At 39.2% G+C, this 23026-nt stretch overlaps 45 non-coding genes across 45 annotated transcripts; all 45 read left to right on the top strand.

Annotated features, from left to right (window-relative positions):
* The first annotated feature begins 37 nt into the window (after positions 1-37).
* Positions 38-156, top strand: LOC143731512 (5S ribosomal RNA). The gene has a single exon (XR_013200787.1). It is a non-coding gene; the product is annotated as a 5S ribosomal RNA (ribosomal RNA).
* Positions 157-519: 363 nt separating this feature from the next.
* Positions 520-638, top strand: LOC143731511 (5S ribosomal RNA). The gene has a single exon (XR_013200786.1). It is a non-coding gene; the product is annotated as a 5S ribosomal RNA (ribosomal RNA).
* A 162-nt stretch (positions 639-800) lies between these two features.
* On the top strand, positions 801-919 carry LOC143731676 (5S ribosomal RNA). Its single transcript, XR_013200947.1, has one exon. It is a non-coding gene; the product is annotated as a 5S ribosomal RNA (ribosomal RNA).
* A 162-nt stretch (positions 920-1081) lies between these two features.
* LOC143731510 (5S ribosomal RNA) lies at positions 1082-1200 on the top strand. The gene has a single exon (XR_013200785.1). It is a non-coding gene; the product is annotated as a 5S ribosomal RNA (ribosomal RNA).
* A 162-nt stretch (positions 1201-1362) lies between these two features.
* On the top strand, positions 1363-1481 carry LOC143731726 (5S ribosomal RNA). The gene has a single exon (XR_013200994.1). It is a non-coding gene; the product is annotated as a 5S ribosomal RNA (ribosomal RNA).
* Positions 1482-1643: 162 nt separating this feature from the next.
* On the top strand, positions 1644-1762 carry LOC143731725 (5S ribosomal RNA). The gene has a single exon (XR_013200993.1). It is a non-coding gene; the product is annotated as a 5S ribosomal RNA (ribosomal RNA).
* Positions 1763-1924: 162 nt separating this feature from the next.
* Positions 1925-2043, top strand: LOC143731724 (5S ribosomal RNA). Its single transcript, XR_013200992.1, has one exon. It is a non-coding gene; the product is annotated as a 5S ribosomal RNA (ribosomal RNA).
* A 162-nt stretch (positions 2044-2205) lies between these two features.
* Positions 2206-2324, top strand: LOC143731723 (5S ribosomal RNA). Its single transcript, XR_013200991.1, has one exon. It is a non-coding gene; the product is annotated as a 5S ribosomal RNA (ribosomal RNA).
* A 372-nt stretch (positions 2325-2696) lies between these two features.
* On the top strand, positions 2697-2815 carry LOC143731722 (5S ribosomal RNA). Its single transcript, XR_013200990.1, has one exon. It is a non-coding gene; the product is annotated as a 5S ribosomal RNA (ribosomal RNA).
* A 363-nt stretch (positions 2816-3178) lies between these two features.
* LOC143731720 (5S ribosomal RNA) lies at positions 3179-3297 on the top strand. Its single transcript, XR_013200988.1, has one exon. It is a non-coding gene; the product is annotated as a 5S ribosomal RNA (ribosomal RNA).
* Positions 3298-3660: 363 nt separating this feature from the next.
* LOC143731718 (5S ribosomal RNA) lies at positions 3661-3779 on the top strand. The gene has a single exon (XR_013200987.1). It is a non-coding gene; the product is annotated as a 5S ribosomal RNA (ribosomal RNA).
* Positions 3780-3941: 162 nt separating this feature from the next.
* LOC143731675 (5S ribosomal RNA) lies at positions 3942-4060 on the top strand. Its single transcript, XR_013200946.1, has one exon. It is a non-coding gene; the product is annotated as a 5S ribosomal RNA (ribosomal RNA).
* A 162-nt stretch (positions 4061-4222) lies between these two features.
* On the top strand, positions 4223-4341 carry LOC143731717 (5S ribosomal RNA). The gene has a single exon (XR_013200986.1). It is a non-coding gene; the product is annotated as a 5S ribosomal RNA (ribosomal RNA).
* Positions 4342-4503: 162 nt separating this feature from the next.
* Positions 4504-4622, top strand: LOC143731716 (5S ribosomal RNA). Its single transcript, XR_013200985.1, has one exon. It is a non-coding gene; the product is annotated as a 5S ribosomal RNA (ribosomal RNA).
* A 364-nt stretch (positions 4623-4986) lies between these two features.
* Positions 4987-5105, top strand: LOC143731715 (5S ribosomal RNA). The gene has a single exon (XR_013200984.1). It is a non-coding gene; the product is annotated as a 5S ribosomal RNA (ribosomal RNA).
* Positions 5106-5468: 363 nt separating this feature from the next.
* Positions 5469-5587, top strand: LOC143731714 (5S ribosomal RNA). The gene has a single exon (XR_013200983.1). It is a non-coding gene; the product is annotated as a 5S ribosomal RNA (ribosomal RNA).
* A 162-nt stretch (positions 5588-5749) lies between these two features.
* LOC143731673 (5S ribosomal RNA) lies at positions 5750-5868 on the top strand. Its single transcript, XR_013200944.1, has one exon. It is a non-coding gene; the product is annotated as a 5S ribosomal RNA (ribosomal RNA).
* Positions 5869-6030: 162 nt separating this feature from the next.
* On the top strand, positions 6031-6149 carry LOC143731713 (5S ribosomal RNA). Its single transcript, XR_013200982.1, has one exon. It is a non-coding gene; the product is annotated as a 5S ribosomal RNA (ribosomal RNA).
* A 162-nt stretch (positions 6150-6311) lies between these two features.
* LOC143731712 (5S ribosomal RNA) lies at positions 6312-6430 on the top strand. Its single transcript, XR_013200981.1, has one exon. It is a non-coding gene; the product is annotated as a 5S ribosomal RNA (ribosomal RNA).
* A 162-nt stretch (positions 6431-6592) lies between these two features.
* Positions 6593-6711, top strand: LOC143731711 (5S ribosomal RNA). Its single transcript, XR_013200980.1, has one exon. It is a non-coding gene; the product is annotated as a 5S ribosomal RNA (ribosomal RNA).
* Positions 6712-6873: 162 nt separating this feature from the next.
* LOC143731710 (5S ribosomal RNA) lies at positions 6874-6992 on the top strand. Its single transcript, XR_013200979.1, has one exon. It is a non-coding gene; the product is annotated as a 5S ribosomal RNA (ribosomal RNA).
* Positions 6993-13373: 6381 nt separating this feature from the next.
* On the top strand, positions 13374-13492 carry LOC143731708 (5S ribosomal RNA). Its single transcript, XR_013200977.1, has one exon. It is a non-coding gene; the product is annotated as a 5S ribosomal RNA (ribosomal RNA).
* A 363-nt stretch (positions 13493-13855) lies between these two features.
* LOC143731707 (5S ribosomal RNA) lies at positions 13856-13974 on the top strand. The gene has a single exon (XR_013200976.1). It is a non-coding gene; the product is annotated as a 5S ribosomal RNA (ribosomal RNA).
* Positions 13975-14346: 372 nt separating this feature from the next.
* Positions 14347-14465, top strand: LOC143731706 (5S ribosomal RNA). Its single transcript, XR_013200975.1, has one exon. It is a non-coding gene; the product is annotated as a 5S ribosomal RNA (ribosomal RNA).
* A 162-nt stretch (positions 14466-14627) lies between these two features.
* LOC143731672 (5S ribosomal RNA) lies at positions 14628-14746 on the top strand. Its single transcript, XR_013200943.1, has one exon. It is a non-coding gene; the product is annotated as a 5S ribosomal RNA (ribosomal RNA).
* Positions 14747-14908: 162 nt separating this feature from the next.
* On the top strand, positions 14909-15027 carry LOC143731705 (5S ribosomal RNA). Its single transcript, XR_013200974.1, has one exon. It is a non-coding gene; the product is annotated as a 5S ribosomal RNA (ribosomal RNA).
* A 162-nt stretch (positions 15028-15189) lies between these two features.
* Positions 15190-15308, top strand: LOC143731704 (5S ribosomal RNA). Its single transcript, XR_013200973.1, has one exon. It is a non-coding gene; the product is annotated as a 5S ribosomal RNA (ribosomal RNA).
* A 363-nt stretch (positions 15309-15671) lies between these two features.
* LOC143731703 (5S ribosomal RNA) lies at positions 15672-15790 on the top strand. Its single transcript, XR_013200972.1, has one exon. It is a non-coding gene; the product is annotated as a 5S ribosomal RNA (ribosomal RNA).
* Positions 15791-16162: 372 nt separating this feature from the next.
* On the top strand, positions 16163-16281 carry LOC143731702 (5S ribosomal RNA). Its single transcript, XR_013200971.1, has one exon. It is a non-coding gene; the product is annotated as a 5S ribosomal RNA (ribosomal RNA).
* A 162-nt stretch (positions 16282-16443) lies between these two features.
* LOC143731701 (5S ribosomal RNA) lies at positions 16444-16562 on the top strand. Its single transcript, XR_013200970.1, has one exon. It is a non-coding gene; the product is annotated as a 5S ribosomal RNA (ribosomal RNA).
* A 172-nt stretch (positions 16563-16734) lies between these two features.
* LOC143731700 (5S ribosomal RNA) lies at positions 16735-16853 on the top strand. The gene has a single exon (XR_013200969.1). It is a non-coding gene; the product is annotated as a 5S ribosomal RNA (ribosomal RNA).
* A 162-nt stretch (positions 16854-17015) lies between these two features.
* Positions 17016-17134, top strand: LOC143731699 (5S ribosomal RNA). Its single transcript, XR_013200968.1, has one exon. It is a non-coding gene; the product is annotated as a 5S ribosomal RNA (ribosomal RNA).
* A 372-nt stretch (positions 17135-17506) lies between these two features.
* Positions 17507-17625, top strand: LOC143731697 (5S ribosomal RNA). The gene has a single exon (XR_013200966.1). It is a non-coding gene; the product is annotated as a 5S ribosomal RNA (ribosomal RNA).
* A 372-nt stretch (positions 17626-17997) lies between these two features.
* LOC143731696 (5S ribosomal RNA) lies at positions 17998-18116 on the top strand. The gene has a single exon (XR_013200965.1). It is a non-coding gene; the product is annotated as a 5S ribosomal RNA (ribosomal RNA).
* Positions 18117-18278: 162 nt separating this feature from the next.
* On the top strand, positions 18279-18397 carry LOC143731695 (5S ribosomal RNA). Its single transcript, XR_013200964.1, has one exon. It is a non-coding gene; the product is annotated as a 5S ribosomal RNA (ribosomal RNA).
* Positions 18398-18569: 172 nt separating this feature from the next.
* On the top strand, positions 18570-18688 carry LOC143731694 (5S ribosomal RNA). The gene has a single exon (XR_013200963.1). It is a non-coding gene; the product is annotated as a 5S ribosomal RNA (ribosomal RNA).
* Positions 18689-18850: 162 nt separating this feature from the next.
* On the top strand, positions 18851-18969 carry LOC143731686 (5S ribosomal RNA). The gene has a single exon (XR_013200956.1). It is a non-coding gene; the product is annotated as a 5S ribosomal RNA (ribosomal RNA).
* Positions 18970-19131: 162 nt separating this feature from the next.
* On the top strand, positions 19132-19250 carry LOC143731674 (5S ribosomal RNA). Its single transcript, XR_013200945.1, has one exon. It is a non-coding gene; the product is annotated as a 5S ribosomal RNA (ribosomal RNA).
* A 162-nt stretch (positions 19251-19412) lies between these two features.
* On the top strand, positions 19413-19531 carry LOC143731663 (5S ribosomal RNA). The gene has a single exon (XR_013200934.1). It is a non-coding gene; the product is annotated as a 5S ribosomal RNA (ribosomal RNA).
* A 372-nt stretch (positions 19532-19903) lies between these two features.
* On the top strand, positions 19904-20022 carry LOC143731651 (5S ribosomal RNA). Its single transcript, XR_013200923.1, has one exon. It is a non-coding gene; the product is annotated as a 5S ribosomal RNA (ribosomal RNA).
* A 372-nt stretch (positions 20023-20394) lies between these two features.
* Positions 20395-20513, top strand: LOC143731640 (5S ribosomal RNA). Its single transcript, XR_013200912.1, has one exon. It is a non-coding gene; the product is annotated as a 5S ribosomal RNA (ribosomal RNA).
* Positions 20514-20676: 163 nt separating this feature from the next.
* LOC143731628 (5S ribosomal RNA) lies at positions 20677-20795 on the top strand. The gene has a single exon (XR_013200901.1). It is a non-coding gene; the product is annotated as a 5S ribosomal RNA (ribosomal RNA).
* Positions 20796-21168: 373 nt separating this feature from the next.
* Positions 21169-21287, top strand: LOC143731615 (5S ribosomal RNA). The gene has a single exon (XR_013200889.1). It is a non-coding gene; the product is annotated as a 5S ribosomal RNA (ribosomal RNA).
* A 162-nt stretch (positions 21288-21449) lies between these two features.
* Positions 21450-21568, top strand: LOC143731604 (5S ribosomal RNA). Its single transcript, XR_013200878.1, has one exon. It is a non-coding gene; the product is annotated as a 5S ribosomal RNA (ribosomal RNA).
* A 363-nt stretch (positions 21569-21931) lies between these two features.
* LOC143731593 (5S ribosomal RNA) lies at positions 21932-22050 on the top strand. The gene has a single exon (XR_013200867.1). It is a non-coding gene; the product is annotated as a 5S ribosomal RNA (ribosomal RNA).
* Positions 22051-23026: the final 976 nt, after the last annotated feature.

The raw sequence follows: 23026 nt of genomic DNA, 5'->3' as shown, positions 1-23026 counted from the left end.
TAACCTTTTAAATAGCCCAATTTTGGCAGCAGTTTTAGCTTACGGCCATACCACCTTGGGCACGCCCGATCTCGTCTGATCTCGGAAGCTAAGCAGGGTCGGGCCTGGTTAGTACTTGGATGGGAGACCGCCTGGGAATACCAGGTGCTGTAAGCTTTTAAAAAAAAAAAAAAGAGTGCCTGAGCTTCAAAAAGCCTTAAAAAGTCTCTGAGATTCTTCAGAAAGCATGAAAGAGTTTGAGTTTTTTCAAAAGTTCTTCTTAGTCTTCTTCACTAATGGTCTAAGCTTTTAAATAAGGCCTGGTTAGTACTTGGATGGGAGGCCGCATGGGAATACTAGGTGTTGTAAGCTTTTTTAAGAAAAAAAAAAAAGAGTCCCTGAGCTTCTTCAAAAAGCCTTAAAAAGTCTCTGAGATTCTTCAGAAAGCATGAAAGAGCTTGAGTTTTTTCAAAAGTTGTTCTTAGTTTTCTTCACTAATGGTCTAACCTTTTAAATAGCCCAATTTTGGCAGCAGTTTTAGCTTACGGCCATACCACCTTGGGCACGCCCGATCTCGTCTGATCTCGGAAGCTAAGCAGGGTCGGGCCTGGTTAGTACTTGGATGGGAGACCGCCTGGGAATACCAGGTGCTGTAAGCTTTTAAAAAAAAAAAAAAGAGTGCCTGAGCTTCAAAAAGCCTTAAAAAGTCTCTGAGATTCTTCAGAAAGCATGAAAGAGTTTGAGTTTTTTCAAAAGTTGTTCTTAGTTTTCTTCACTAATGGTCTAACCTTTTAAATAGCCCAATTTTGGCAGCAGTATTCGCTTACGGCCATACCACCTTGGGCACGCCCCATCTCGTCTGATCTCGGAAGCTAAGCAGGGTCGGGCCTGGTTAGTACTTGGATGGGAGACCGCCTGGGAATACCAGGTGCTGTAAGCTTTTTAAAAAAAAAAAAAGAGTGCCTGAGCTTCAAAAAGCCTTAAAAAGTCTCTGAGATTCTTCAGAAAGCATGAAAGAGTTTGAGTTTTTTCAAAAGTTGTTCTTAGTTTTCTTCACTAATGGTCTAACCTTTTAAATAGCCCAATTTTGGCAGCAGTATTCGCTTACGGCCATACCACCTTGGGCACGCCCGATCTCGTCTGATCTCGGAAGCTAAGCAGGGTCGGGCCTGGTTAGTACTTGGATGGGAGACCGCCTGGGAATACCAGGTGCTGTAAGCTTTTAAAAAAAAAAAAAAGAGTGCCTGAGCTTCAAAAAGCCTTAAAAAGTCTCTGAGATTCTTCAGAAAGCATGAAAGAGTTTGAGTTTTTTCAAAAGTTGTTCTTAGTTTTCTTCACTAATGGTCTAACCTTTTAAATAGCCCAATTTTGGCAGCAGTATTCGCTTACGGCCATACCACCTTGGGCACGCCCGATCTCGTCTGATCTCGGAAGCTAAGCAGGGTCGGGCCTGGTTAGTACTTGGATGGGAGACCGCCTGGGAATACCAGGTGCTGTAAGCTTTTAAAAAAAAAAAAAAGAGTGCCTGAGCTTCAAAAAGCCTTAAAAAGTCTCTGAGATTCTTCAGAAAGCATGAAAGAGTTTGAGTTTTTTCAAAAGTTGTTCTTAGTTTTCTTCACTAATGGTCTAACCTTTTAAATAGCCCAATTTTGGCAGCAGTTTTCGCTTACGGCCATACCACCTTGGGCACGCCCGATCTCGTCTGATCTCGGAAGCTAAGCAGGGTCGGGCCTGGTTAGTACTTGGATGGGAGACCGCCTGGGAATACCAGGTGCTGTAAGCTTTAAAAAAAAAAAAAAAGAGTGCCTGAGCTTCAAAAAGCCTTAAAAAGTCTCTGAGATTCTTCAGAAAGCATGAAAGAGTTTGAGTTTTTTCAAAAGTTGTTCTTAGTTTTCTTCACTAATGGTCTAACCTTTTAAATAGCCCAATTTTGGCAGCAGTATTCGCTTACGGCCATACCACCTTGGGCACGCCCGATCTCGTCTGATCTCGGAAGCTAAGCAGGGTCGGGCCTGGTTAGTACTTGGATGGGAGACCGCCTGGGAATACCAGGTGCTGTAAGCTTTTAAAAAAAAAAAAAAGAGTGCCTGAGCTTCAAAAAGCCTTAAAAAGTCTCTGAGATTCTTCAGAAAGCATGAAAGAGTTTGAGTTTTTTCAAAAGTTGTTCTTAGTTTTCTTCACTAATGGTCTAACCTTTTAAATAGCCCAATTTTGGCAGCAGTATTCGCTTACGGCCATACCACCTTGGGCACGCCCGATCTCGTCTGATCTCGGAAGCTAAGCAGGGTCGGGCCTGGTTAGTACTTGGATGGGAGACCGCCTGGGAATACCAGGTGCTGTAAGCTTTTAAAAAAAAAAAAAAAAAAAAAAAGAGTGCCTGAGCTTCAAAAAGCCTTAAAAAGTCTCTGAGATTCTTCAGAAAGCATGAAAGAGTTTGAGTTTTTTCAAAAGTTCTTCTTAGTCTTCTTCACTAATGGTCTAAGCTTTTAAATAAGGCCTGGTTAGTACTTGGATGGGAGGCCGCATGGGAATACTAGGTGTTGTAAGCTTTTTTAAGAAAAAAAAAAAAGAGTCCCTGAGCTTCTTCAAAAAGCCTTAAAAAGTCTCTGAGATTCTTCAGAAAGCATGAAAGAGCTTGAGTTTTTTCAAAAGTTGTTCTTAGTTTTCTTCACTAATGGTCTAACCTTTTAAATAGCCCAATTTTGGCAGCAGTTTTAGCTTACGGCCATACCACCTTGGGCACGCCCGATCTCGTCTGATCTCGGAAGCTAAGCAGGGTCGGGCCTGGTTAGTACTTGGATGGGAGACCGCCTGGGAATACCAGGTGCTGTAAGCTTTTAAAAAAAAAAAAAAGAGTGCCTGAGCTTCAAAAAGCCTTAAAAAGTCTCTGAGATTCTTCAGAAAGCATGAAAGAGTTTGAGTTTTTTCAAAAGTTCTTCTTAGTCTTCTTCACTAATGGTCTAAGCTTTTAAATAAGGCCTGGTTAGTACTTGGATGGGAGGCCGCATGGGAATACTAGGTGTTGTAAGCTTTTTTAAGAAAAAAAAAAAAGAGTCCCTGAGCTTCTTCAAAAAGCCTTAAAAAGTCTCTGAGATTCTTCAGAAAGCATGAAAGAGCTTGAGTTTTTTCAAAAGTTGTTCTTAGTTTTCTTCACTAATGGTCTAACCTTTTAAATAGCCCAATTTTGGCAGCAGTTTTAGCTTACGGCCATACCACCTTGGGCACGCCCGATCTCGTCTGATCTCGGAAGCTAAGCAGGGTCGGGCCTGGTTAGTACTTGGATGGGAGACCGCCTGGGAATACCAGGTGCTGTAAGCTTTTAAAAAAAAAAAAAAGAGTGCCTGAGCTTCAAAAAGCCTTAAAAAGTCTCTGAGATTCTTCAGAAAGCATGAAAGAGTTTGAGTTTTTTCAAAAGTTCTTCTTAGTCTTCTTCACTAATGGTCTAAGCTTTTAAATAAGGCCTGGTTAGTACTTGGATGGGAGGCCGCATGGGAATACTAGGTGTTGTAAGCTTTTTTAAGAAAAAAAAAAAAGAGTCCCTGAGCTTCTTCAAAAAGCCTTAAAAAGTCTCTGAGATTCTTCAGAAAGCATGAAAGAGCTTGAGTTTTTTCAAAAGTTGTTCTTAGTTTTCTTCACTAATGGTCTAACCTTTTAAATAGCCCAATTTTGGCAGCAGTTTTAGCTTACGGCCATACCACCTTGGGCACGCCCGATCTCGTCTGATCTCGGAAGCTAAGCAGGGTCGGGCCTGGTTAGTACTTGGATGGGAGACCGCCTGGGAATACCAGGTGCTGTAAGCTTTTAAAAAAAAAAAAAAGAGTGCCTGAGCTTCAAAAAGCCTTAAAAAGTCTCTGAGATTCTTCAGAAAGCATGAAAGAGTTTGAGTTTTTTCAAAAGTTGTTCTTAGTTTTCTTCACTAATGGTCTAACCTTTTAAATAGCCCAATTTTGGCAGCAGTATTCGCTTACGGCCATACCACCTTGGGCACGCCCCATCTCGTCTGATCTCGGAAGCTAAGCAGGGTCGGGCCTGGTTAGTACTTGGATGGGAGACCGCCTGGGAATACCAGGTGCTGTAAGCTTTTTAAAAAAAAAAAAAGAGTGCCTGAGCTTCAAAAAGCCTTAAAAAGTCTCTGAGATTCTTCAGAAAGCATGAAAGAGTTTGAGTTTTTTCAAAAGTTGTTCTTAGTTTTCTTCACTAATGGTCTAACCTTTTAAATAGCCCAATTTTGGCAGCAGTATTCGCTTACGGCCATACCACCTTGGGCACGCCCGATCTCGTCTGATCTCGGAAGCTAAGCAGGGTCGGGCCTGGTTAGTACTTGGATGGGAGACCGCCTGGGAATACCAGGTGCTGTAAGCTTTTAAAAAAAAAAAAAAGAGTGCCTGAGCTTCAAAAAGCCTTAAAAAGTCTCTGAGATTCTTCAGAAAGCATGAAAGAGTTTGAGTTTTTTCAAAAGTTGTTCTTAGTTTTCTTCACTAATGGTCTAACCTTTTAAATAGCCCAATTTTGGCAGCAGTATTCGCTTACGGCCATACCACCTTGGGCACGCCCGATCTCGTCTGATCTCGGAAGCTAAGCAGGGTCGGGCCTGGTTAGTACTTGGATGGGAGACCGCCTGGGAATACCAGGTGCTGTAAGCTTTTAAAAAAAAAAAAAAGAGTGCCTGAGCTTCAAAAAGCCTTAAAAAGTCTCTGAGATTCTTCAGAAAGCATGAAAGAGTTTGAGTTTTTTCAAAAGTTCTTCTTAGTCTTCTTCACTAATGGTCTAAGCTTTTAAATAAGGCCTGGTTAGTACTTGGATGGGAGGCCGCATGGGAATACTAGGTGTTGTAAGCTTTTTTAAGAAAAAAAAAAAAAGAGTCCCTGAGCTTCTTCAAAAAGCCTTAAAAAGTCTCTGAGATTCTTCAGAAAGCATGAAAGAGCTTGAGTTTTTTCAAAAGTTGTTCTTAGTTTTCTTCACTAATGGTCTAACCTTTTAAATAGCCCAATTTTGGCAGCAGTTTTAGCTTACGGCCATACCACCTTGGGCACGCCCGATCTCGTCTGATCTCGGAAGCTAAGCAGGGTCGGGCCTGGTTAGTACTTGGATGGGAGACCGCCTGGGAATACCAGGTGCTGTAAGCTTTTAAAAAAAAAAAAAAGAGTGCCTGAGCTTCAAAAAGCCTTAAAAAGTCTCTGAGATTCTTCAGAAAGCATGAAAGAGTTTGAGTTTTTTCAAAAGTTCTTCTTAGTCTTCTTCACTAATGGTCTAAGCTTTTAAATAAGGCCTGGTTAGTACTTGGATGGGAGGCCGCATGGGAATACTAGGTGTTGTAAGCTTTTTTAAGAAAAAAAAAAAAGAGTCCCTGAGCTTCTTCAAAAAGCCTTAAAAAGTCTCTGAGATTCTTCAGAAAGCATGAAAGAGCTTGAGTTTTTTCAAAAGTTGTTCTTAGTTTTCTTCACTAATGGTCTAACCTTTTAAATAGCCCAATTTTGGCAGCAGTTTTAGCTTACGGCCATACCACCTTGGGCACGCCCGATCTCGTCTGATCTCGGAAGCTAAGCAGGGTCGGGCCTGGTTAGTACTTGGATGGGAGACCGCCTGGGAATACCAGGTGCTGTAAGCTTTTAAAAAAAAAAAAAAGAGTGCCTGAGCTTCAAAAAGCCTTAAAAAGTCTCTGAGATTCTTCAGAAAGCATGAAAGAGTTTGAGTTTTTTCAAAAGTTGTTCTTAGTTTTCTTCACTAATGGTCTAACCTTTTAAATAGCCCAATTTTGGCAGCAGTATTCGCTTACGGCCATACCACCTTGGGCACGCCCCATCTCGTCTGATCTCGGAAGCTAAGCAGGGTCGGGCCTGGTTAGTACTTGGATGGGAGACCGCCTGGGAATACCAGGTGCTGTAAGCTTTTTAAAAAAAAAAAAAGAGTGCCTGAGCTTCAAAAAGCCTTAAAAAGTCTCTGAGATTCTTCAGAAAGCATGAAAGAGTTTGAGTTTTTTCAAAAGTTGTTCTTAGTTTTCTTCACTAATGGTCTAACCTTTTAAATAGCCCAATTTTGGCAGCAGTATTCGCTTACGGCCATACCACCTTGGGCACGCCCGATCTCGTCTGATCTCGGAAGCTAAGCAGGGTCGGGCCTGGTTAGTACTTGGATGGGAGACCGCCTGGGAATACCAGGTGCTGTAAGCTTTTAAAAAAAAAAAAAAGAGTGCCTGAGCTTCAAAAAGCCTTAAAAAGTCTCTGAGATTCTTCAGAAAGCATGAAAGAGTTTGAGTTTTTTCAAAAGTTGTTCTTAGTTTTCTTCACTAATGGTCTAACCTTTTAAATAGCCCAATTTTGGCAGCAGTATTCGCTTACGGCCATACCACCTTGGGCACGCCCGATCTCGTCTGATCTCGGAAGCTAAGCAGGGTCGGGCCTGGTTAGTACTTGGATGGGAGACCGCCTGGGAATACCAGGTGCTGTAAGCTTTTAAAAAAAAAAAAAAGAGTGCCTGAGCTTCAAAAAGCCTTAAAAAGTCTCTGAGATTCTTCAGAAAGCATGAAAGAGTTTGAGTTTTTTCAAAAGTTGTTCTTAGTTTTCTTCACTAATGGTCTAACCTTTTAAATAGCCCAATTTTGGCAGCAGTTTTCGCTTACGGCCATACCACCTTGGGCACGCCCGATCTCGTCTGATCTCGGAAGCTAAGCAGGGTCGGGCCTGGTTAGTACTTGGATGGGAGACCGCCTGGGAATACCAGGTGCTGTAAGCTTTAAAAAAAAAAAAAAAGAGTGCCTGAGCTTCAAAAAGCCTTAAAAAGTCTCTGAGATTCTTCAGAAAGCATGAAAGAGTTTGAGTTTTTTCAAAAGTTGTTCTTAGTTTTCTTCACTAATGGTCTAACCTTTTAAATAGCCCAATTTTGGCAGCAGTATTCGCTTACGGCCATACCACCTTGGGCACGCCCGATCTCGTCTGATCTCGGAAGCTAAGCAGGGTCGGGCCTGGTTAGTACTTGGATGGGAGACCGCCTGGGAATACCAGGTGCTGTAAGCTTTTAAAAAAAAAAAAAAAAAAAAAGAGTGCCTGAGCTTCAAAAAGCCTTAAAAAGTCTCTGAGATTCTTCAGAAAGCATGAAAGAGTTTGAGTTTTTTCAAAAGTTCTTCTTAGTCTTCTTCACTAATGGTCTAAGCTTTTAAATAAGGCCTGGTTAGTACTTGGATGGGAGGCCGCATGGGAATACTAGGTGTTGTAAGCTTTTTTAAGAAAAAAAAAAAAGAGTCCCTGAGCTTCTTCAAAAAGCCTTAAAAAGTCTCTGAGATTCTTCAGAAAGCATGAAAGAGTTTGAGTTTTTTCAAAAGTTGTTCTTAGTTTTCTTCACTAATGGTCTAACCTTTTAAATAGCCCAATTTTGGCAGCAGTTTTCGCTTACGGCCATACCACCTTGGTCACGCCCGATCTAGTTGGTACGATCCAGGAAGTGAGTTGGCTGCAGTTGGAGAGGAAGGCTCTCCCCCATTTTTGTTTTTCTATTTGTGTTTTGTTTTTCGAGTTTGTTACTTTAAGTTAGTTTTTTTCGCTTTATTTTGCTTTTCAAACCACCTAACAGCAGCTTTTGCTGGCTGGAGGGTGGTTTTTAATTTTATTTTTGCAATTATGGACGGATTAACGGCGAACGACACTGGACTGGTTGGAGGAACACGCACGGTAATTGACAATGGACTGGCAGGAGGAACACGAATGGCAAACGACACTGGACTGGCGGGAGGAACACGAATGGCAAAAGACACTGGACTGGCGGGAGGAACACGAATGGCAAACGACACTGGACTAGAGAATCGACAAAGAACTGGGAATGGAAAGGATCAAGAAGCAAGGAAAAGATTTGGTGAAAGAAAATATTTAAAAGAGGCAACAGTGATCGTAAGTACAGAGAACGTGAGTGGAGTGAGAGCGGAGGATATAATTAAAGCGATTTCGGAACAAATTGGAAGTGGAAAGGTGTTGGCTGTAAGACCCAGGCAAGGCAAAGAATATGAACTGACACTAGAACAGGAAGAAATGTGCGACGTTTTAATCGATGGATTGACAATAAAGGGAGTGGACTGTGAAGTAAAGAAGCTGCAAAATAAAGATTACGTTGTTTCATTCATGCACCTGCCTGTCTACCTGGAGGATAATGAAATTTTGGACAAATTGGAAGGATGGGGGGTTTCCCCCATATCTAAAATCAAAAGAAGGTGCTATCCGGGCACTGACGTAGAAGACGGCACCAGGTTTGTGAAGGTGAGGTTCCCCAAAGAAGTGGCATCACTCCCTTATAGCACAAAGCTGGAAACAGCGGAAGGGCCACAGTACTTTAGGGTGATGCACAGCCACCAGGTAAAGACCTGTCGGCTGTGCATGAGCCCAGGACATCTACTGAAAGATTGCCCAGATTTCAAGTGCTATAAGTGTGAGGAAAGGGGCCATTTTGCACGAGATTGCAACGCCGTCAGGTGCCCGGATTGCCAAGAAATTTTAAATAAATGTGAATGCTGGATGGAGGGAGAGGTAGGAGGAAGGGAAGTACAGGTAGACAGACAGGTGCATGAAGGAAACAACGAGGAAAGACAAGAAGAGGACGAATCACAACCAAAGGAAGCAGAGGAAGGAACAAACAACAGACAAGAAGGAGAAGGAGGAAATGAAAAGGATGATGAACAGATAAGTGAAGAGGACACGCTGTTGACACCAATGGACATATCTTCAAATCATGGACAAAAAGGAAAAGAACAAGACAAAGAAACAGACAGCGAAGGAGAAATAAGGATGGAGGAGGACGAGAAGAAAAAAGTGGAGAGGGGACAAGGACGAAGAAGATTGCTAAAGGTAAAGCCAAATATAGAAACTGCAAGGAAAAAAGTGTTGAAAAAAGGACTAATCGAGTGTTTAAACAGGTTTGAGGTGTTAAAGGAACTGGAGGAGAAAGACTAAGAATAATGGTTTTTAGATATTTATTCTTTTTATTTTTAATGGTACTAAGTTGTGTGACTTTTAATGCGAGAGGACTTTTGAACTTAAGGAAATTTGAAAATGTAAAAGAAAAATGTAAAACAGAAGACATTATTGTGCTACAAGAAACAAACTGGAGAGAAAATGTGATGAATGATTTTAAAAAGAGATGGGAAGGAGGGATTTTATACAATAATGGAGATGGGAGGTTTGGAAGAGGAGTGGCTTTTTTAATGAAGGATGATGTTTTTAAAGCAAGTAAAATTCTATACAAAGATACGATGGGAAAATGTATGGTGGTTGAGACAATACATGAAGGAAGAGAATTGATTTTAGTAAATGTACATGCACCAACGGAAGAGAAAGAAAAGAAAGAGTTTTTTAATGTTTTAAGAAGTATTGTAAAGAAGTATAAGGAAATAATAATGATGGGGGATTTTAACACGGTTTTTAATAAACATGACATGGCAGAAGGAATGGTTTTTAAAACTGATACAGGGAGAAAAGAATTAAAAGCATTAATGGCAGAAAATAATATGATAGATGTGTGGAGAGAAAGAAATGAAAGGAAAAAAGAATTTTCAAGGATACAAATAGTAGGGAGCTTTGTGTGCAAAACAAGAATTGACTTTATTTTATGTACGAGGAATGTGGAGAATTTTATCGAAAATATTAAGTATGAAGACACAAGTTTGAGCGATCACAAGTTTTTATTTTTTAAAATGGACTGGAATAAAGTGCAAAGAGGGCCAGGGATATGGGTTTTAAATACTAAAATGTTAGAAAATGAAGACTATGTTTTAAAGGTTAAAGAAATTATAGAAAAAGAAAAGGAAAATGAAATGTATGAAGAAGATAAGAGAATATGGTGGGAGAACGTAAAGTTTTTAATTAAAAAATTCTCGATTAAGTATTGTAGTATAATACACAAATGCAAAAGATACAAAGAAAAAGAAATAAAGGAAAGTTTGGAAGTGGAATTGAATAAAGAAAATAAAGATATACAAAAGATAAAGGAAATGGAGGGAAAACTGAAAGAAATAGAGGAAAAAGAATATGAGGGGGCGAGGTTAAGAAGCAAAGCTAAATATACAGTGGAGGGAGAAAAATGCACCAAGTTTTTTTTTGATTTGGAAAAAAAGAAAGGGAAAGCTGAAACGATTAAAGAGATAAGAGGAAAAAATGGGGAAATTGTAGAAGGGAATGACAAAATTTTAGAAGAAATAAGGAATTTTTATGAAGAGCTTTTTAGTACAAGAGGTGTAAAAGAAAACGAAAAAATGGAATTGTTGAATCAGATAAAAGCAAAAATTAGCGAGGAAGATAAAAAAGAATGTGATCAAGAAGTCAGAGAAGAGGAGATAGAAAGAGCAATACAGCAGCTGAATAAAAAGAAAAGTCCAGGAATAGATGGTTTAGGAAGTGAATTTTATATATGTTTTAAAGAGATTTTAACAAAGATTTTAAAGGAAGTTTTTAGAGAAATTTTTGGAAAAGAAGAAGTTAATGAAAGAATGGGGATGGGCATAACAAAACTGATATATAAAAGGAAAGGAGAAAAAGTAGATTTAAAAAACTACAGGCCAATCACAATGCTAAACACAGATCTTAAGATTTTAGCGAAAGTTTTAGCAAACAGGTTAAAGGAAGTAATGCCAAGTATAATCAAAACAAATCAAGCGTACGGAGTAAAAGGAAGAGATATAGCGGACACGACAATGAGCATAAGAGACACAATATGGTACTTGAAAGAAGAGAAAGAAGAAGGATACGTAATTAGTTTAGATTTTGAAAAAGCTTTTGATAGGGTTGAACACGGGTATTTATTTGATGTTTTAAAGAAATTTGGTTTTGGGGGAGATTTTATTAAATGGATTGAGATTTTATATAAGGGTGCTTTAACAAGAATAAAATGTAATGGGTTTTTAACAGAATGTTTTAAAATCACAAGATCAATAAGACAGGGGTGTCCACTTTCAGCGTTATTATATTCACTTGTATCGGAACCGTTGGGATTGGCTATAAAACAAAAAGAAGAAATAACTGGAATTGAAATTGAGGAAAACAAGTCTGAAGGGAAGGTTTTTCAATATGCCGATGACACAACGATAATAGTAAAAGGAAAGGAGAGCGTTAAAGAAGTTATGAAGGTTGTAGAAGAATATTGTAAAGGATCTGGGAGTAAAGTAAATGAAGATAAGACGGTGTATATGAGATTTGGTAAAGCTATGATTTTAAGGGATTGTTTTAATTTCAAGGAAGTGGAAGAAATAAGGATTTTAGGAATTTTAATGGGGAAAAATGAGAGGAAAGTAAGAGATGAAATGTGGGAGCAACTAGTAACAGAAATAGAGAGAAGGTTAAATTTTTGGAAATTGAGAACATTAAACTTGAAAGGGAAGGTTTTAATATTGAATGTTTTAATGGTTTCTAAGCTATGGTATGTTTTATATGTGTCGGAGATGCCATTGTGGACAGAAAAGAGGCTGAAGAAATGTTTTCTTGACTTTTTATGGGAGGGGAAACCAGCAAGAATAGCTTTTAACACACTTTTAGGGGCAGTAGACAAGGGGGGTTTAGGATTAATAGATGTGGAACAGAGAAAAAATAGTTTGAGAGTTAAAATAGTGAAGAAATACATACAAGATGAGGGCAAAGCAGAGTGGAAAAAGACCATGAAATATTTTTTAAACAAATGTGGGAATTTTAATATGGGGGATGGAATTTTATGGATGAAAACGAAAATTTGGATGATGGAAAGACTACCAGAGTTTTATAGAGAAATTTTGAGTGCCTGGGGAAAATTTTTAGCCAAAGTCGAGTATGATCCACATGGGAGAGAAAACATTTTAAATCAACCTCTGTTCTTAAACAAAAACATTTTAAAACAAGACAAAGAAATGTTTTTAAAGAAATGGATGGAAGTGGGGATAACAAGAGTGAGAGACGTTTTATATGAATTCAAAGAAGGGTTTTTACCAACACAATTTATTGTGGATGCAATGGAGGAGGCAAAAGAGGATTACAGTGAACAAGAAATTTTAAATAAGTATGAAATCATTAAAAGTGCAATACCCAAAGAGTGGATTAAAAGAATAGAATGTATGGAAGGAGAGCCAAAAGAGAAATGTATTTATGTGAAATTGGGGGGGAAAGTGAATGATTTTAAGGAATGTACTGTGAAAATGATTTATTGTTCTTTTAGAGATGATGTTTTTAAAGAGCCAATTGCAAATGAATACTGGGTGCAGAAATTCAAAGATTTAAAAAAAGAGTGTATATGGAGAAACATGAGGGGGAAGTGTGTGGAAACAAAATTGGGATGTTTAGAATATTTTATAAGACATAAAGTGATTTTTACTGAGGCAATTTTAAATAAAATAGGAATTGAGCAAAACGCTCTGTGTAAAGTGTGCCAGGAAAAGGAAGAGTGGATTTTACATATATTTTTATACTGTAAAGAACTGGAGGAATTTTTAAGGAAATGTAAATGCTTAATTAAAGAGTTGACTGAGGAGTGGGATGAAAGTGTAATGGAATGGAACAGAGTTGTGATGTTTGGTTGGGAAAAGAAGTGTCAAAACAAAAGTTTTATAAATCTGTGTGTAATGTTGATGAAAAGTGCAATATGGGAGAGAAGAACTGTGGCTAAAAAGGAAAAAATTGTGTTGGATGTTTGGACTATGTTTAAAAGGAAAACTGAATTGTATATTGAAAGATTGTATGTTTATTTTAAATGTGAAAATATGTTGGATGCTTTTTATGATATTTTTACCCCAAAAGTTTGTTGTGTCCTTAAAGACCAAATGTGGAAGCTGCCGGGAAGTGATGGAGTTTTTTAAATAATGTATGTAAATGAAATATATGTGATGTAGAGATGTATGTAGAAGAAAATATGTATTTTTTATTGTATTTATTTTTATTGTATTTTATTGATTGAAATTTCTTAATAAAAAAAAAAAAAAAAAAAAAAAGGCACGCCCGATCTCGTCTGATCTCGGAAGCTAAGCAGGGTCGGGCCTGGTTAGTACTTGGATGGGAGACCGCCTGGGAATACCAGGTGCTGTAAGCTTTTAAAAAAAAAAAAAAAAAAAAAAGAGTGCCTGAGCTTCAAAAAGCCTTAAAAAGTCTCTGAGATTCTTCAGAAAGCATGAAAGAGTTTGAGTTTTTTCAAAAGTTCTTCTTAGTCTTCTTCACTAATGGTCTAAGCTTTTAAATAAGGCCTGGTTAGTACTTGGATGGGAGGCCGCATGGGAATACTAGGTGTTGTAAGCTTTTTTAAGAAAAAAAAAAAAGAGTCCCTGAGCTTCTTCAAAAAGCCTTAAAAAGTCTCTGAGATTCTTCAGAAAGCATGAAAGAGCTTGAGTTTTTTCAAAAGTTGTTCTTAGTTTTCTTCACTAATGGTCTAACCTTTTAAATAGCCCAATTTTGGCAGCAGTTTTAGCTTACGGCCATACCACCTTGGGCACGCCCGATCTCGTCTGATCTCGGAAGCTAAGCAGGGTCGGGCCTGGTTAGTACTTGGATGGGAGACCGCCTGGGAATACCAGGTGCTGTAAGCTTTTAAAAAAAAAAAAAAGAGTGCCTGAGCTTCAAAAAGCCTTAAAAAGTCTCTGAGATTCTTCAGAAAGCATGAAAGAGTTTGAGTTTTTTCAAAAGTTCTTCTTAGTCTTCTTCACTAATGGTCTAAGCTTTTAAATAAGGCCTGGTTAGTACTTGGATGGGAGGCCGCATGGGAATACTAGGTGTTGTAAGCTTTTTTAAGAAAAAAAAAAAAGAGTCCCTGAGCTTCTTCAAAAAGCCTTAAAAAGTCTCTGAGATTCTTCAGAAAGCATGAAAGAGCTTGAGTTTTTTCAAAAGTTGTTCTTAGTTTTCTTCACTAATGGTCTAACCTTTTAAATAGCCCAATTTTGGCAGCAGTTTTAGCTTACGGCCATACCACCTTGGGCACGCCCGATCTCGTCTGATCTCGGAAGCTAAGCAGGGTCGGGCCTGGTTAGTACTTGGATGGGAGACCGCCTGGGAATACCAGGTGCTGTAAGCTTTTAAAAAAAAAAAAAAAAAAAAAAAGAGTGCCTGAGCTTCAAAAAGCCTTAAAAAGTCTCTGAGATTCTTCAGAAAGCATGAAAGAGTTTGAGTTTTTTCAAAAGTTCTTCTTAGTCTTCTTCACTAATGGTCTAAGCTTTTAAATAAGGCCTGGTTAGTACTTGGATGGGAGGCCGCATGGGAATACTAGGTGTTGTAAGCTTTTTTAAGAAAAAAAAAAAAGAGTCCCTGAGCTTCTTCAAAAAGCCTTAAAAAGTCTCTGAGATTCTTCAGAAAGCATGAAAGAGCTTGAGTTTTTTCAAAAGTTGTTCTTAGTTTTCTTCACTAATGGTCTAACCTTTTAAATAGCCCAATTTTGGCAGCAGTTTTAGCTTACGGCCATACCACCTTGGGCACGCCCGATCTCGTCTGATCTCGGAAGCTAAGCAGGGTCGGGCCTGGTTAGTACTTGGATGGGAGACCGCCTGGGAATACCAGGTGCTGTAAGCTTTTAAAAAAAAAAAAAAGAGTGCCTGAGCTTCAAAAAGCCTTAAAAAGTCTCTGAGATTCTTCAGAAAGCATGAAAGAGTTTGAGTTTTTTCAAAAGTTGTTCTTAGTTTTCTTCACTAATGGTCTAACCTTTTAAATAGCCCAATTTTGGCAGCAGTATTCGCTTACGGCCATACCACCTTGGGCACGCCCCATCTCGTCTGATCTCGGAAGCTAAGCAGGGTCGGGCCTGGTTAGTACTTGGATGGGAGACCGCCTGGGAATACCAGGTGCTGTAAGCTTTTTAAAAAAAAAAAAAGAGTGCCTGAGCTTCAAAAAGCCTTAAAAAGTCTCTGAGATTCTTCAGAAAGCATGAAAGAGTTTCAGTTTTTTCAAAAGTTGTTCTTAGTTTTCTTCACTAATGGTCTAACCTTTTAAATAGCCCAATTTTGGCAGCAGTATTCGCTTACGGCCATACCACCTTGGGCACGCCCGATCTCGTCTGATCTCGGAAGCTAAGCAGGGTCGGGCCTGGTTAGTACTTGGATGGGAGACCGCCTGGGAATACCAGGTGCTGTAAGCTTTTAAAAAAAAAAAAAAGAGTGCCTGAGCTTCAAAAAGCCTTAAAAAGTCTCTGAGATTCTTCAGAAAGCATGAAAGAGTTTGAGTTTTTTCAAAAGTTGTTCTTAGTTTTCTTCACTAATGGTCTAACCTTTTAAATAGCCCAATTTTGGCAGCAGTATTCGCTTACGGCCATACCACCTTGGGCACGCCCGATCTCGTCTGATCTCGGAAGCTAAGCAGGGTCGGGCCTGGTTAGTACTTGGATGGGAGACCGCCTGGGAATACCAGGTGCTGTAAGCTTTTAAAAAAAAAAAAAAGAGTGCCTGAGCTTCAAAAAGCCTTAAAAAGTCTCTGAGATTCTTCAGAAAGCATGAAAGAGTTTGAGTTTTTTCAAAAGTTCTTCTTAGTCTTCTTCACTAATGGTCTAAGCTTTTAAATAAGGCCTGGTTAGTACTTGGATGGGAGGCCGCATGGGAATACTAGGTGTTGTAAGCTTTTTTAAGAAAAAAAAAAAAGAGTCCCTGAGCTTCTTCAAAAAGCCTTAAAAAGTCTCTGAGATTCTTCAGAAAGCATGAAAGAGCTTGAGTTTTTTCAAAAGTTGTTCTTAGTTTTCTTCACTAATGGTCTAACCTTTTAAATAGCCCAATTTTGGCAGCAGTTTTAGCTTACGGCCATACCACCTTGGGCACGCCCGATCTCGTCTGATCTCGGAAGCTAAGCAGGGTCGGGCCTGGTTAGTACTTGGATGGGAGACCGCCTGGGAATACCAGGTGCTGTAAGCTTTTAAAAAAAAAAAAAAAAAAAAAAAGAGTGCCTGAGCTTCAAAAAGCCTTAAAAAGTCTCTGAGATTCTTCAGAAAGCATGAAAGAGTTTGAGTTTTTTCAAAAGTTCTTCTTAGTCTTCTTCACTAATGGTCTAAGCTTTTAAATAAGGCCTGGTTAGTACTTGGATGGGAGGCCGCATGGGAATACTAGGTGTTGTAAGCTTTTTTAAGAAAAAAAAAAAAGAGTCCCTGAGCTTCTTCAAAAAGCCTTAAAAAGTCTCTGAGATTCTTCAGAAAGCATGAAAGAGCTTGAGTTTTTTCAAAAGTTGTTCTTAGTTTTCTTCACTAATGGTCTAACCTTTTAAATAGCCCAATTTTGGCAGCAGTTTTAGCTTACGGCCATACCACCTTGGGCACGCCCGATCTCGTCTGATCTCGGAAGCTAAGCAGGGTCGGGCCTGGTTAGTACTTGGATGGGAGACCGCCTGGGAATACCAGGTGCTGTAAGCTTTTAAAAAAAAAAAAAAGAGTGCCTGAGCTTCAAAAAGCCTTAAAAAGTCTCTGAGATTCTTCAGAAAGCATGAAAGAGTTTGAGTTTTTTCAAAAGTTGTTCTTAGTTTTCTTCACTAATGGTCTAACCTTTTAAATAGCCCAATTTTGGCAGCAGTATTCGCTTACGGCCATACCACCTTGGGCACGCCCGATCTCGTCTGATCTCGGAAGCTAAGCAGGGTCGGGCCTGGTTAGTACTTGGATGGGAGACCGCCTGGGAATACCAGGTGCTGTAAGCTTTTAAAAAAAAAAAAAAAAAAAAAAAAGAGTGCCTGAGCTTCAAAAAGCCTTAAAAAGTCTCTGAGATTCTTCAGAAAGCATGAAAGAGTTTGAGTTTTTTCAAAAGTTGTTCTTAGTTTTCTTCACTAATGGTCTAACCTTTTAAATAGCCCAATTTTGGCAGCAGTATTCGCTTACGGCCATACCACCTTGGGCACGCCCGATCTCGTCTGATCTCGGAAGCTAAGCAGGGTCGGGCCTGGTTAGTACTTGGATGGGAGACCGCCTGGGAATACCAGGTGCTGTAAGCTTTTAAAAAAAAAAAAAAGAGTGCCTGAGCTTCAAAAAGCCTTAAAAAGTCTCTGAGATTCTTCAGAAAGCATGAAAGAGTTTGAGTTTTTTCAAAAGTTGTTCTTAGTTTTCTTCACTAATGGTCTAACCTTTTAAATAGCCCAATTTTGGCAGCAGTATTCGCTTACGGCCATACCACCTTGGGCACGCCCGATCTCGTCTGATCTCGGAAGCTAAGCAGGGTCGGGCCTGGTTAGTACTTGGATGGGAGACCGCCTGGGAATACCAGGTGCTGTAAGCTTTTAAAAAAAAAAAAAAAAAAAAAAAGAGTGCCTGAGCTTCAAAAAGCCTTAAAAAGTCTCTGAGATTCTTCAGAAAGCATGAAAGAGTTTGAGTTTTTTCAAAAGTTCTTCTTAGTCTTCTTCACTAATGGTCTAAGCTTTTAAATAAGGCCTGGTTAGTACTTGGATGGGAGGCCGCATGGGAATACTAGGTGTTGTAAGCTTTTTTAAGAAAAAAAAAAAAGAGTCCCTGAGCTTCTTCAAAAAGCCTTAAAAAGTCTCTGAGATTCTTCAGAAAGCATGAAAGAGCTTGAGTTTTTTCAAAAGTTGTTCTTAGTTTTCTTCACTAATGGTCTAACCTTTTAAATAGCCCAATTTTGGCAGCAGTTTTAGCTTACGGCCATACCACCTTGGGCACGCCCGATCTCGTCTGATCTCGGAAGCTAAGCAGGGTCGGGCCTGGTTAGTACTTGGATGGGAGACCGCCTGGGAATACCAGGTGCTGTAAGCTTTTAAAAAAAAAAAAAAAAAAAAAAAGAGTGCCTGAGCTTCAAAAAGCCTTAAAAAGTCTCTGAGATTCTTCAGAAAGCATGAAAGAGTTTGAGTTTTTTCAAAAGTTCTTCTTAGTCTTCTTCACTAATGGTCTAAGCTTTTAAATAAGGCCTGGTTAGTACTTGGATGGGAGGCCGCATGGGAATACTAGGTGTTGTAAGCTTTTTTAAGAAAAAAAAAAAAGAGTCCCTGAGCTTCTTCAAAAAGCCTTAAAAAGTCTCTGAGATTCTTCAGAAAGCATGAAAGAGCTTGAGTTTTTTCAAAAGTTGTTCTTAGTTTTCTTCACTAATGGTCTAACCTTTTAAATAGCCCAATTTTGGCAGCAGTTTTAGCTTACGGCCATACCACCTTGGGCACGCCCGATCTCGTCTGATCTCGGAAGCTAAGCAGGGTCGGGCCTGGTTAGTACTTGGATGGGAGACCGCCTGGGAATACCAGGTGCTGTAAGCTTTTAAAAAAAAAAAAAAGAGTGCCTGAGCTTCAAAAAGCCTTAAAAAGTCTCTGAGATTCTTCAGAAAGCATGAAAGAGTTTGAGTTTTTTCAAAAGTTGTTCTTAGTTTTCTTCACTAATGGTCTAACCTTTTAAATAGCCCAATTTTGGCAGCAGTATTCGCTTACGGCCATACCACCTTGGGCACGCCCGATCTCGTCTGATCTCGGAAGCTAAGCAGGGTCGGGCCTGGTTAGTACTTGGATGGGAGACCGCCTGGGAATACCAGGTGCTGTAAGCTTTTAAAAAAAAAAAAAAAAAAAAAAAAGAGTGCCTGAGCTTCAAAAAGCCTTAAAAAGTCTCTGAGATTCTTCAGAAAGCATGAAAGAGTTTGAGTTTTTTCAAAAGTTGTTCTTAGTTTTCTTCACTAATGGTCTAACCTTTTAAATAGCCCAATTTTGGCAGCAGTATTCGCTTACGGCCATACCACCTTGGGCACGCCCGATCTCGTCTGATCTCGGAAGCTAAGCAGGGTCGGGCCTGGTTAGTACTTGGATGGGAGACCGCCTGGGAATACCAGGTGCTGTAAGCTTTTAAAAAAAAAAAAAAGAGTGCCTGAGCTTCAAAAAGCCTTAAAAAGTCTCTGAGATTCTTCAGAAAGCATGAAAGAGTTTGAGTTTTTTCAAAAGTTGTTCTTAGTTTTCTTCACTAATGGTCTAACCTTTTAAATAGCCCAATTTTGGCAGCAGTATTCGCTTACGGCCATACCACCTTGGGCACGCCCGATCTCGTCTGATCTCGGAAGCTAAGCAGGGTCGGGCCTGGTTAGTACTTGGATGGGAGACCGCCTGGGAATACCAGGTGCTGTAAGCTTTTAAAAAAAAAAAAAAGAGTGCCTGAGCTTCAAAAAGCCTTAAAAAGTCTCTGAGATTCTTCAGAAAGCATGAAAGAGTTTGAGTTTTTTCAAAAGTTGTTCTTAGTTTTCTTCACTAATGGTCTAACCTTTTAAATAGCCCAATTTTGGCAGCAGTATTCGCTTACGGCCATACCACCTTGGGCACGCCCGATCTCGTCTGATCTCGGAAGCTAAGCAGGGTCGGGCCTGGTTAGTACTTGGATGGGAGACCGCCTGGGAATACCAGGTGCTGTAAGCTTTTAAAAAAAAAAAAAAGAGTGCCTGAGCTTCAAAAAGCCTTAAAAAGTCTCTGAGATTCTTCAGAAAGCATGAAAGAGTTTGAGTTTTTTCAAAAGTTGTTCTTAGTTTTCTTCACTAATGGTCTAACCTTTTAAATAGCCCAATTTTGGCAGCAGTATTCGCTTACGGCCATACCACCTTGGGCACGCCCGATCTCGTCTGATCTCGGAAGCTAAGCAGGGTCGGGCCTGGTTAGTACTTGGATGGGAGACCGCCTGGGAATACCAGGTGCTGTAAGCTTTTAAAAAAAAAAAAAAAAAAAAAAAGAGTGCCTGAGCTTCAAAAAGCCTTAAAAAGTCTCTGAGATTCTTCAGAAAGCATGAAAGAGTTTGAGTTTTTTCAAAAGTTCTTCTTAGTCTTCTTCACTAATGGTCTAAGCTTTTAAATAAGGCCTGGTTAGTACTTGGATGGGAGGCCGCATGGGAATACTAGGTGTTGTAAGCTTTTTTAAGAAAAAAAAAAAAGAGTCCCTGAGCTTCTTCAAAAAGCCTTAAAAAGTCTCTGAGATTCTTCAGAAAGCATGAAAGAGCTTGAGTTTTTTCAAAAGTTGTTCTTAGTTTTCTTCACTAATGGTCTAACCTTTTAAATAGCCCAATTTTGGCAGCAGTTTTAGCTTACGGCCATACCACCTTGGGCACGCCCGATCTCGTCTGATCTCGGAAGCTAAGCAGGGTCGGGCCTGGTTAGTACTTGGATGGGAGACCGCCTGGGAATACCAGGTGCTGTAAGCTTTTAAAAAAAAAAAAAAAAAAAAAAAGAGTGCCTGAGCTTCAAAAAGCCTTAAAAAGTCTCTGAGATTCTTCAGAAAGCATGAAAGAGTTTGAGTTTTTTCAAAAGTTCTTCTTAGTCTTCTTCACTAATGGTCTAAGCTTTTAAATAAGGCCTGGTTAGTACTTGGATGGGAGGCCGCATGGGAATACTAGGTGTTGTAAGCTTTTTTAAGAAAAAAAAAAAAGAGTCCCTGAGCTTCTTCAAAAAGCCTTAAAAAGTCTCTGAGATTCTTCAGAAAGCATGAAAGAGCTTGAGTTTTTTCAAAAGTTGTTCTTAGTTTTCTTCACTAATGGTCTAACCTTTTAAATAGCCCAATTTTGGCAGCAGTTTTCGCTTACGGCCATACCACCTTGGGCACGCCCGATCTCGTCTGATCTCGGAAGCTAAGCAGGGTCGGGCCTGGTTAGTACTTGGATGGGAGACCGCCTGGGAATACCAGGTGCTGTAAGCTTTTAAAAAAAAAAAAAAAGAGTGCCTGAGCTTCAAAAAGCCTTAAAAAGTCTCTGAGATTCTTCAGAAAGCATGAAAGAGTTTGAGTTTTTTCAAAAGTTGTTCTTAGTTTTCTTCACTAATGGTCTAACCTTTTAAATAGCCCAATTTTGGCAGCAGTATTCGCTTACGGCCATACCACCTTGGGCACGCCCGATCTCGTCTGATCTCGGAAGCTAAGCAGGGTCGGGCCTGGTTAGTACTTGGATGGGAGACCGCCTGGGAATACCAGGTGCTGTAAGCTTTTAAAAAAAAAAAAAAAAAAAAAAAAGAGTGCCTGAGCTTCAAAAAGCCTTAAAAAGTCTCTGAGATTCTTCAGAAAGCATGAAAGAGTTTGAGTTTTTTCAAAAGTTCTTCTTAGTCTTCTTCACTAATGGTCTAAGCTTTTAAATAAGGCCTGGTTAGTACTTGGATGGGAGGCCGCATGGGAATACTAGGTGTTGTAAGCTTTTTTAAGAAAAAAAAAAAAGAGTCCCTGAGCTTCTTCAAAAACCCTTAAAAAGTCTCTGAGATTCTTCAGAAAGCATGAAAGAGTTTGAGTTTTTTCAAAAGTTGTTCTTAGTTTTCTTCACTAATGGTCTAACCTTTTAAATAGCCCAATTTTGGCAGCAGTTTTCGCTTACGGCCATACCACCTTGGGCACGCCCGATCTCGTCTGATCTCGGAAGCTAAGCAGGGTCGGGCCTGGTTAGTACTTGGATGGGAGACCGCCTGGGAATACCAGGTGCTGTAAGCTTTTAAAAAAAAAAAAAAGAGTGCCTGAGCTTCAAAAAGCCTTAAAAAGTCTCTGAGATTCTTCAGAAAGCATGAAAGAGTTTGAGTTTTTTCAAAAGTTGTTCTTAGTTTTCTTCACTAATGGTCTAACCTTTTAAATAGCCCAATTTTGGCAGCAGTATTCGCTTACGGCCATACCACCTTGGGCACGCCCGATCTCGTCTGATCTCGGAAGCTAAGCAGGGTCGGGCCTGGTTAGTACTTGGATGGGAGACCGCCTGGGAATACCAGGTGCTGTAAGCTTTTAAAAAAAAAAAAAAGAGTGCCTGAGCTTCAAAAAGCCTTAAAAAGTCTCTGAGATTCTTCAGAAAGCATGAAAGAGTTTGAGTTTTTTCAAAAGTTCTTCTTAGTCTTCTTCACTAATGGTCTAAGCTTTTAAATAAGGCCTGGTTAGTACTTGGATGGGAGGCCGCATGGGAATACTAGGTGTTGTAAGCTTTTTTAAGAAAAAAAAAAAAGAGTCCCTGAGCTTCTTCAAAAAGCCTTAAAAAGTCTCTGAGATTCTTCAGAAAGCATGAAAGAGTTTGAGTTTTTTCAAAAGTTGTTCTTAGTTTTCTTCACTAATGGTCTAACCTTTTAAATAGCCCAATTTTGGCAGCAGTTTTCGCTTACGGCCATACCACCTTGGGCACGCCCGATCTCGTCTGATCTCGGAAGCTAAGCAGGGTCGGGCCTGGTTAGTACTTGGATGGGAGACCGCCTGGGAATACCAGGTGCTGTAAGCTTTTAAAAAAAAAATTTAAAAAAAAGAGTGCCTGAGCTTCAAAAAGCCTTAACCCTTCGGAGTCTTGGGCTATTTTGGCCGTTTTTGAGTACTTTTATTTTTTTTAAATTTTGTAACATAAAAAAATGTTTACCATACCAATGTTTGGTATAATTTTTTTCAGCACAACATCACCTATATGATCAGACAATTAGTTTTTCACTTTGATGTACTCTATCAACATACTGGACCCAAAATCACACAAAAATCACAAAATCCGAATAGAAAAATTATAGCTTTTCTACTACAAAAAACACAAACATGCTCAATGAAGCATTTTAAAAGGTTTAAAATGTAAACACAAGTTGTAAATGTCAACATATACAGGTACAATTCAGATATAATCAACCTATATACAAAAAAAATATGATTTACAAAAAAAAGCGTGTGTAGCCATAGGCTTTTTTTCTTTCTTTTTAGCTCAGCCACTTTTTAAAAAATGTTGTGCACACAATTATTCAGATAGCTATATTTAAGGCCTTACATTCCCAGAGTATGAGGGTTCCCAAATAGTGCAAATACAACATAAAAAATGTAAAATTGAGATAAAATTAAACTATATGCAGCAAAAAGCAGGTGTGGCAATAGGCGTTTTTTCTTTTCTTTTTTGCTTAGAAACTCTACAAAACAATTCATGTACAATTACACAGATATCTACATTACAGGGATTTCATTCCTTGAGTAAGAGGGGTTCATCAATAGTGCAAATATACCATACAATAGGTAAAATGAACACAAAATCAAATTATACATACAACTATTTACAGCAAATATCAGGTGTTTTTTATTTTTATTTTTTATCTGTGCCTCTCCTCAAAACAGTTTAGCTAAATCTACTCCTAAACTACCTAAACTACTCCTAAACTACCTAAACTATCTACACTACTCCTAAACTACTCTCAAAATCTACTCAAACTCTTCCAAAAACTAGCAATAAT

Source organism: Siphateles boraxobius, unplaced genomic scaffold, assembly GCF_051911475.1.
Source record: "Siphateles boraxobius isolate OS27281-9 unplaced genomic scaffold, OSU_SipBor_1 87, whole genome shotgun sequence".
Taxonomy (NCBI): Eukaryota; Metazoa; Chordata; class Actinopteri; order Cypriniformes; family Leuciscidae; genus Siphateles; species Siphateles boraxobius.
Note: the sequence above shows the minus strand (reverse complement) of the source record. Positions and strands in the feature narration are given on the sequence as shown.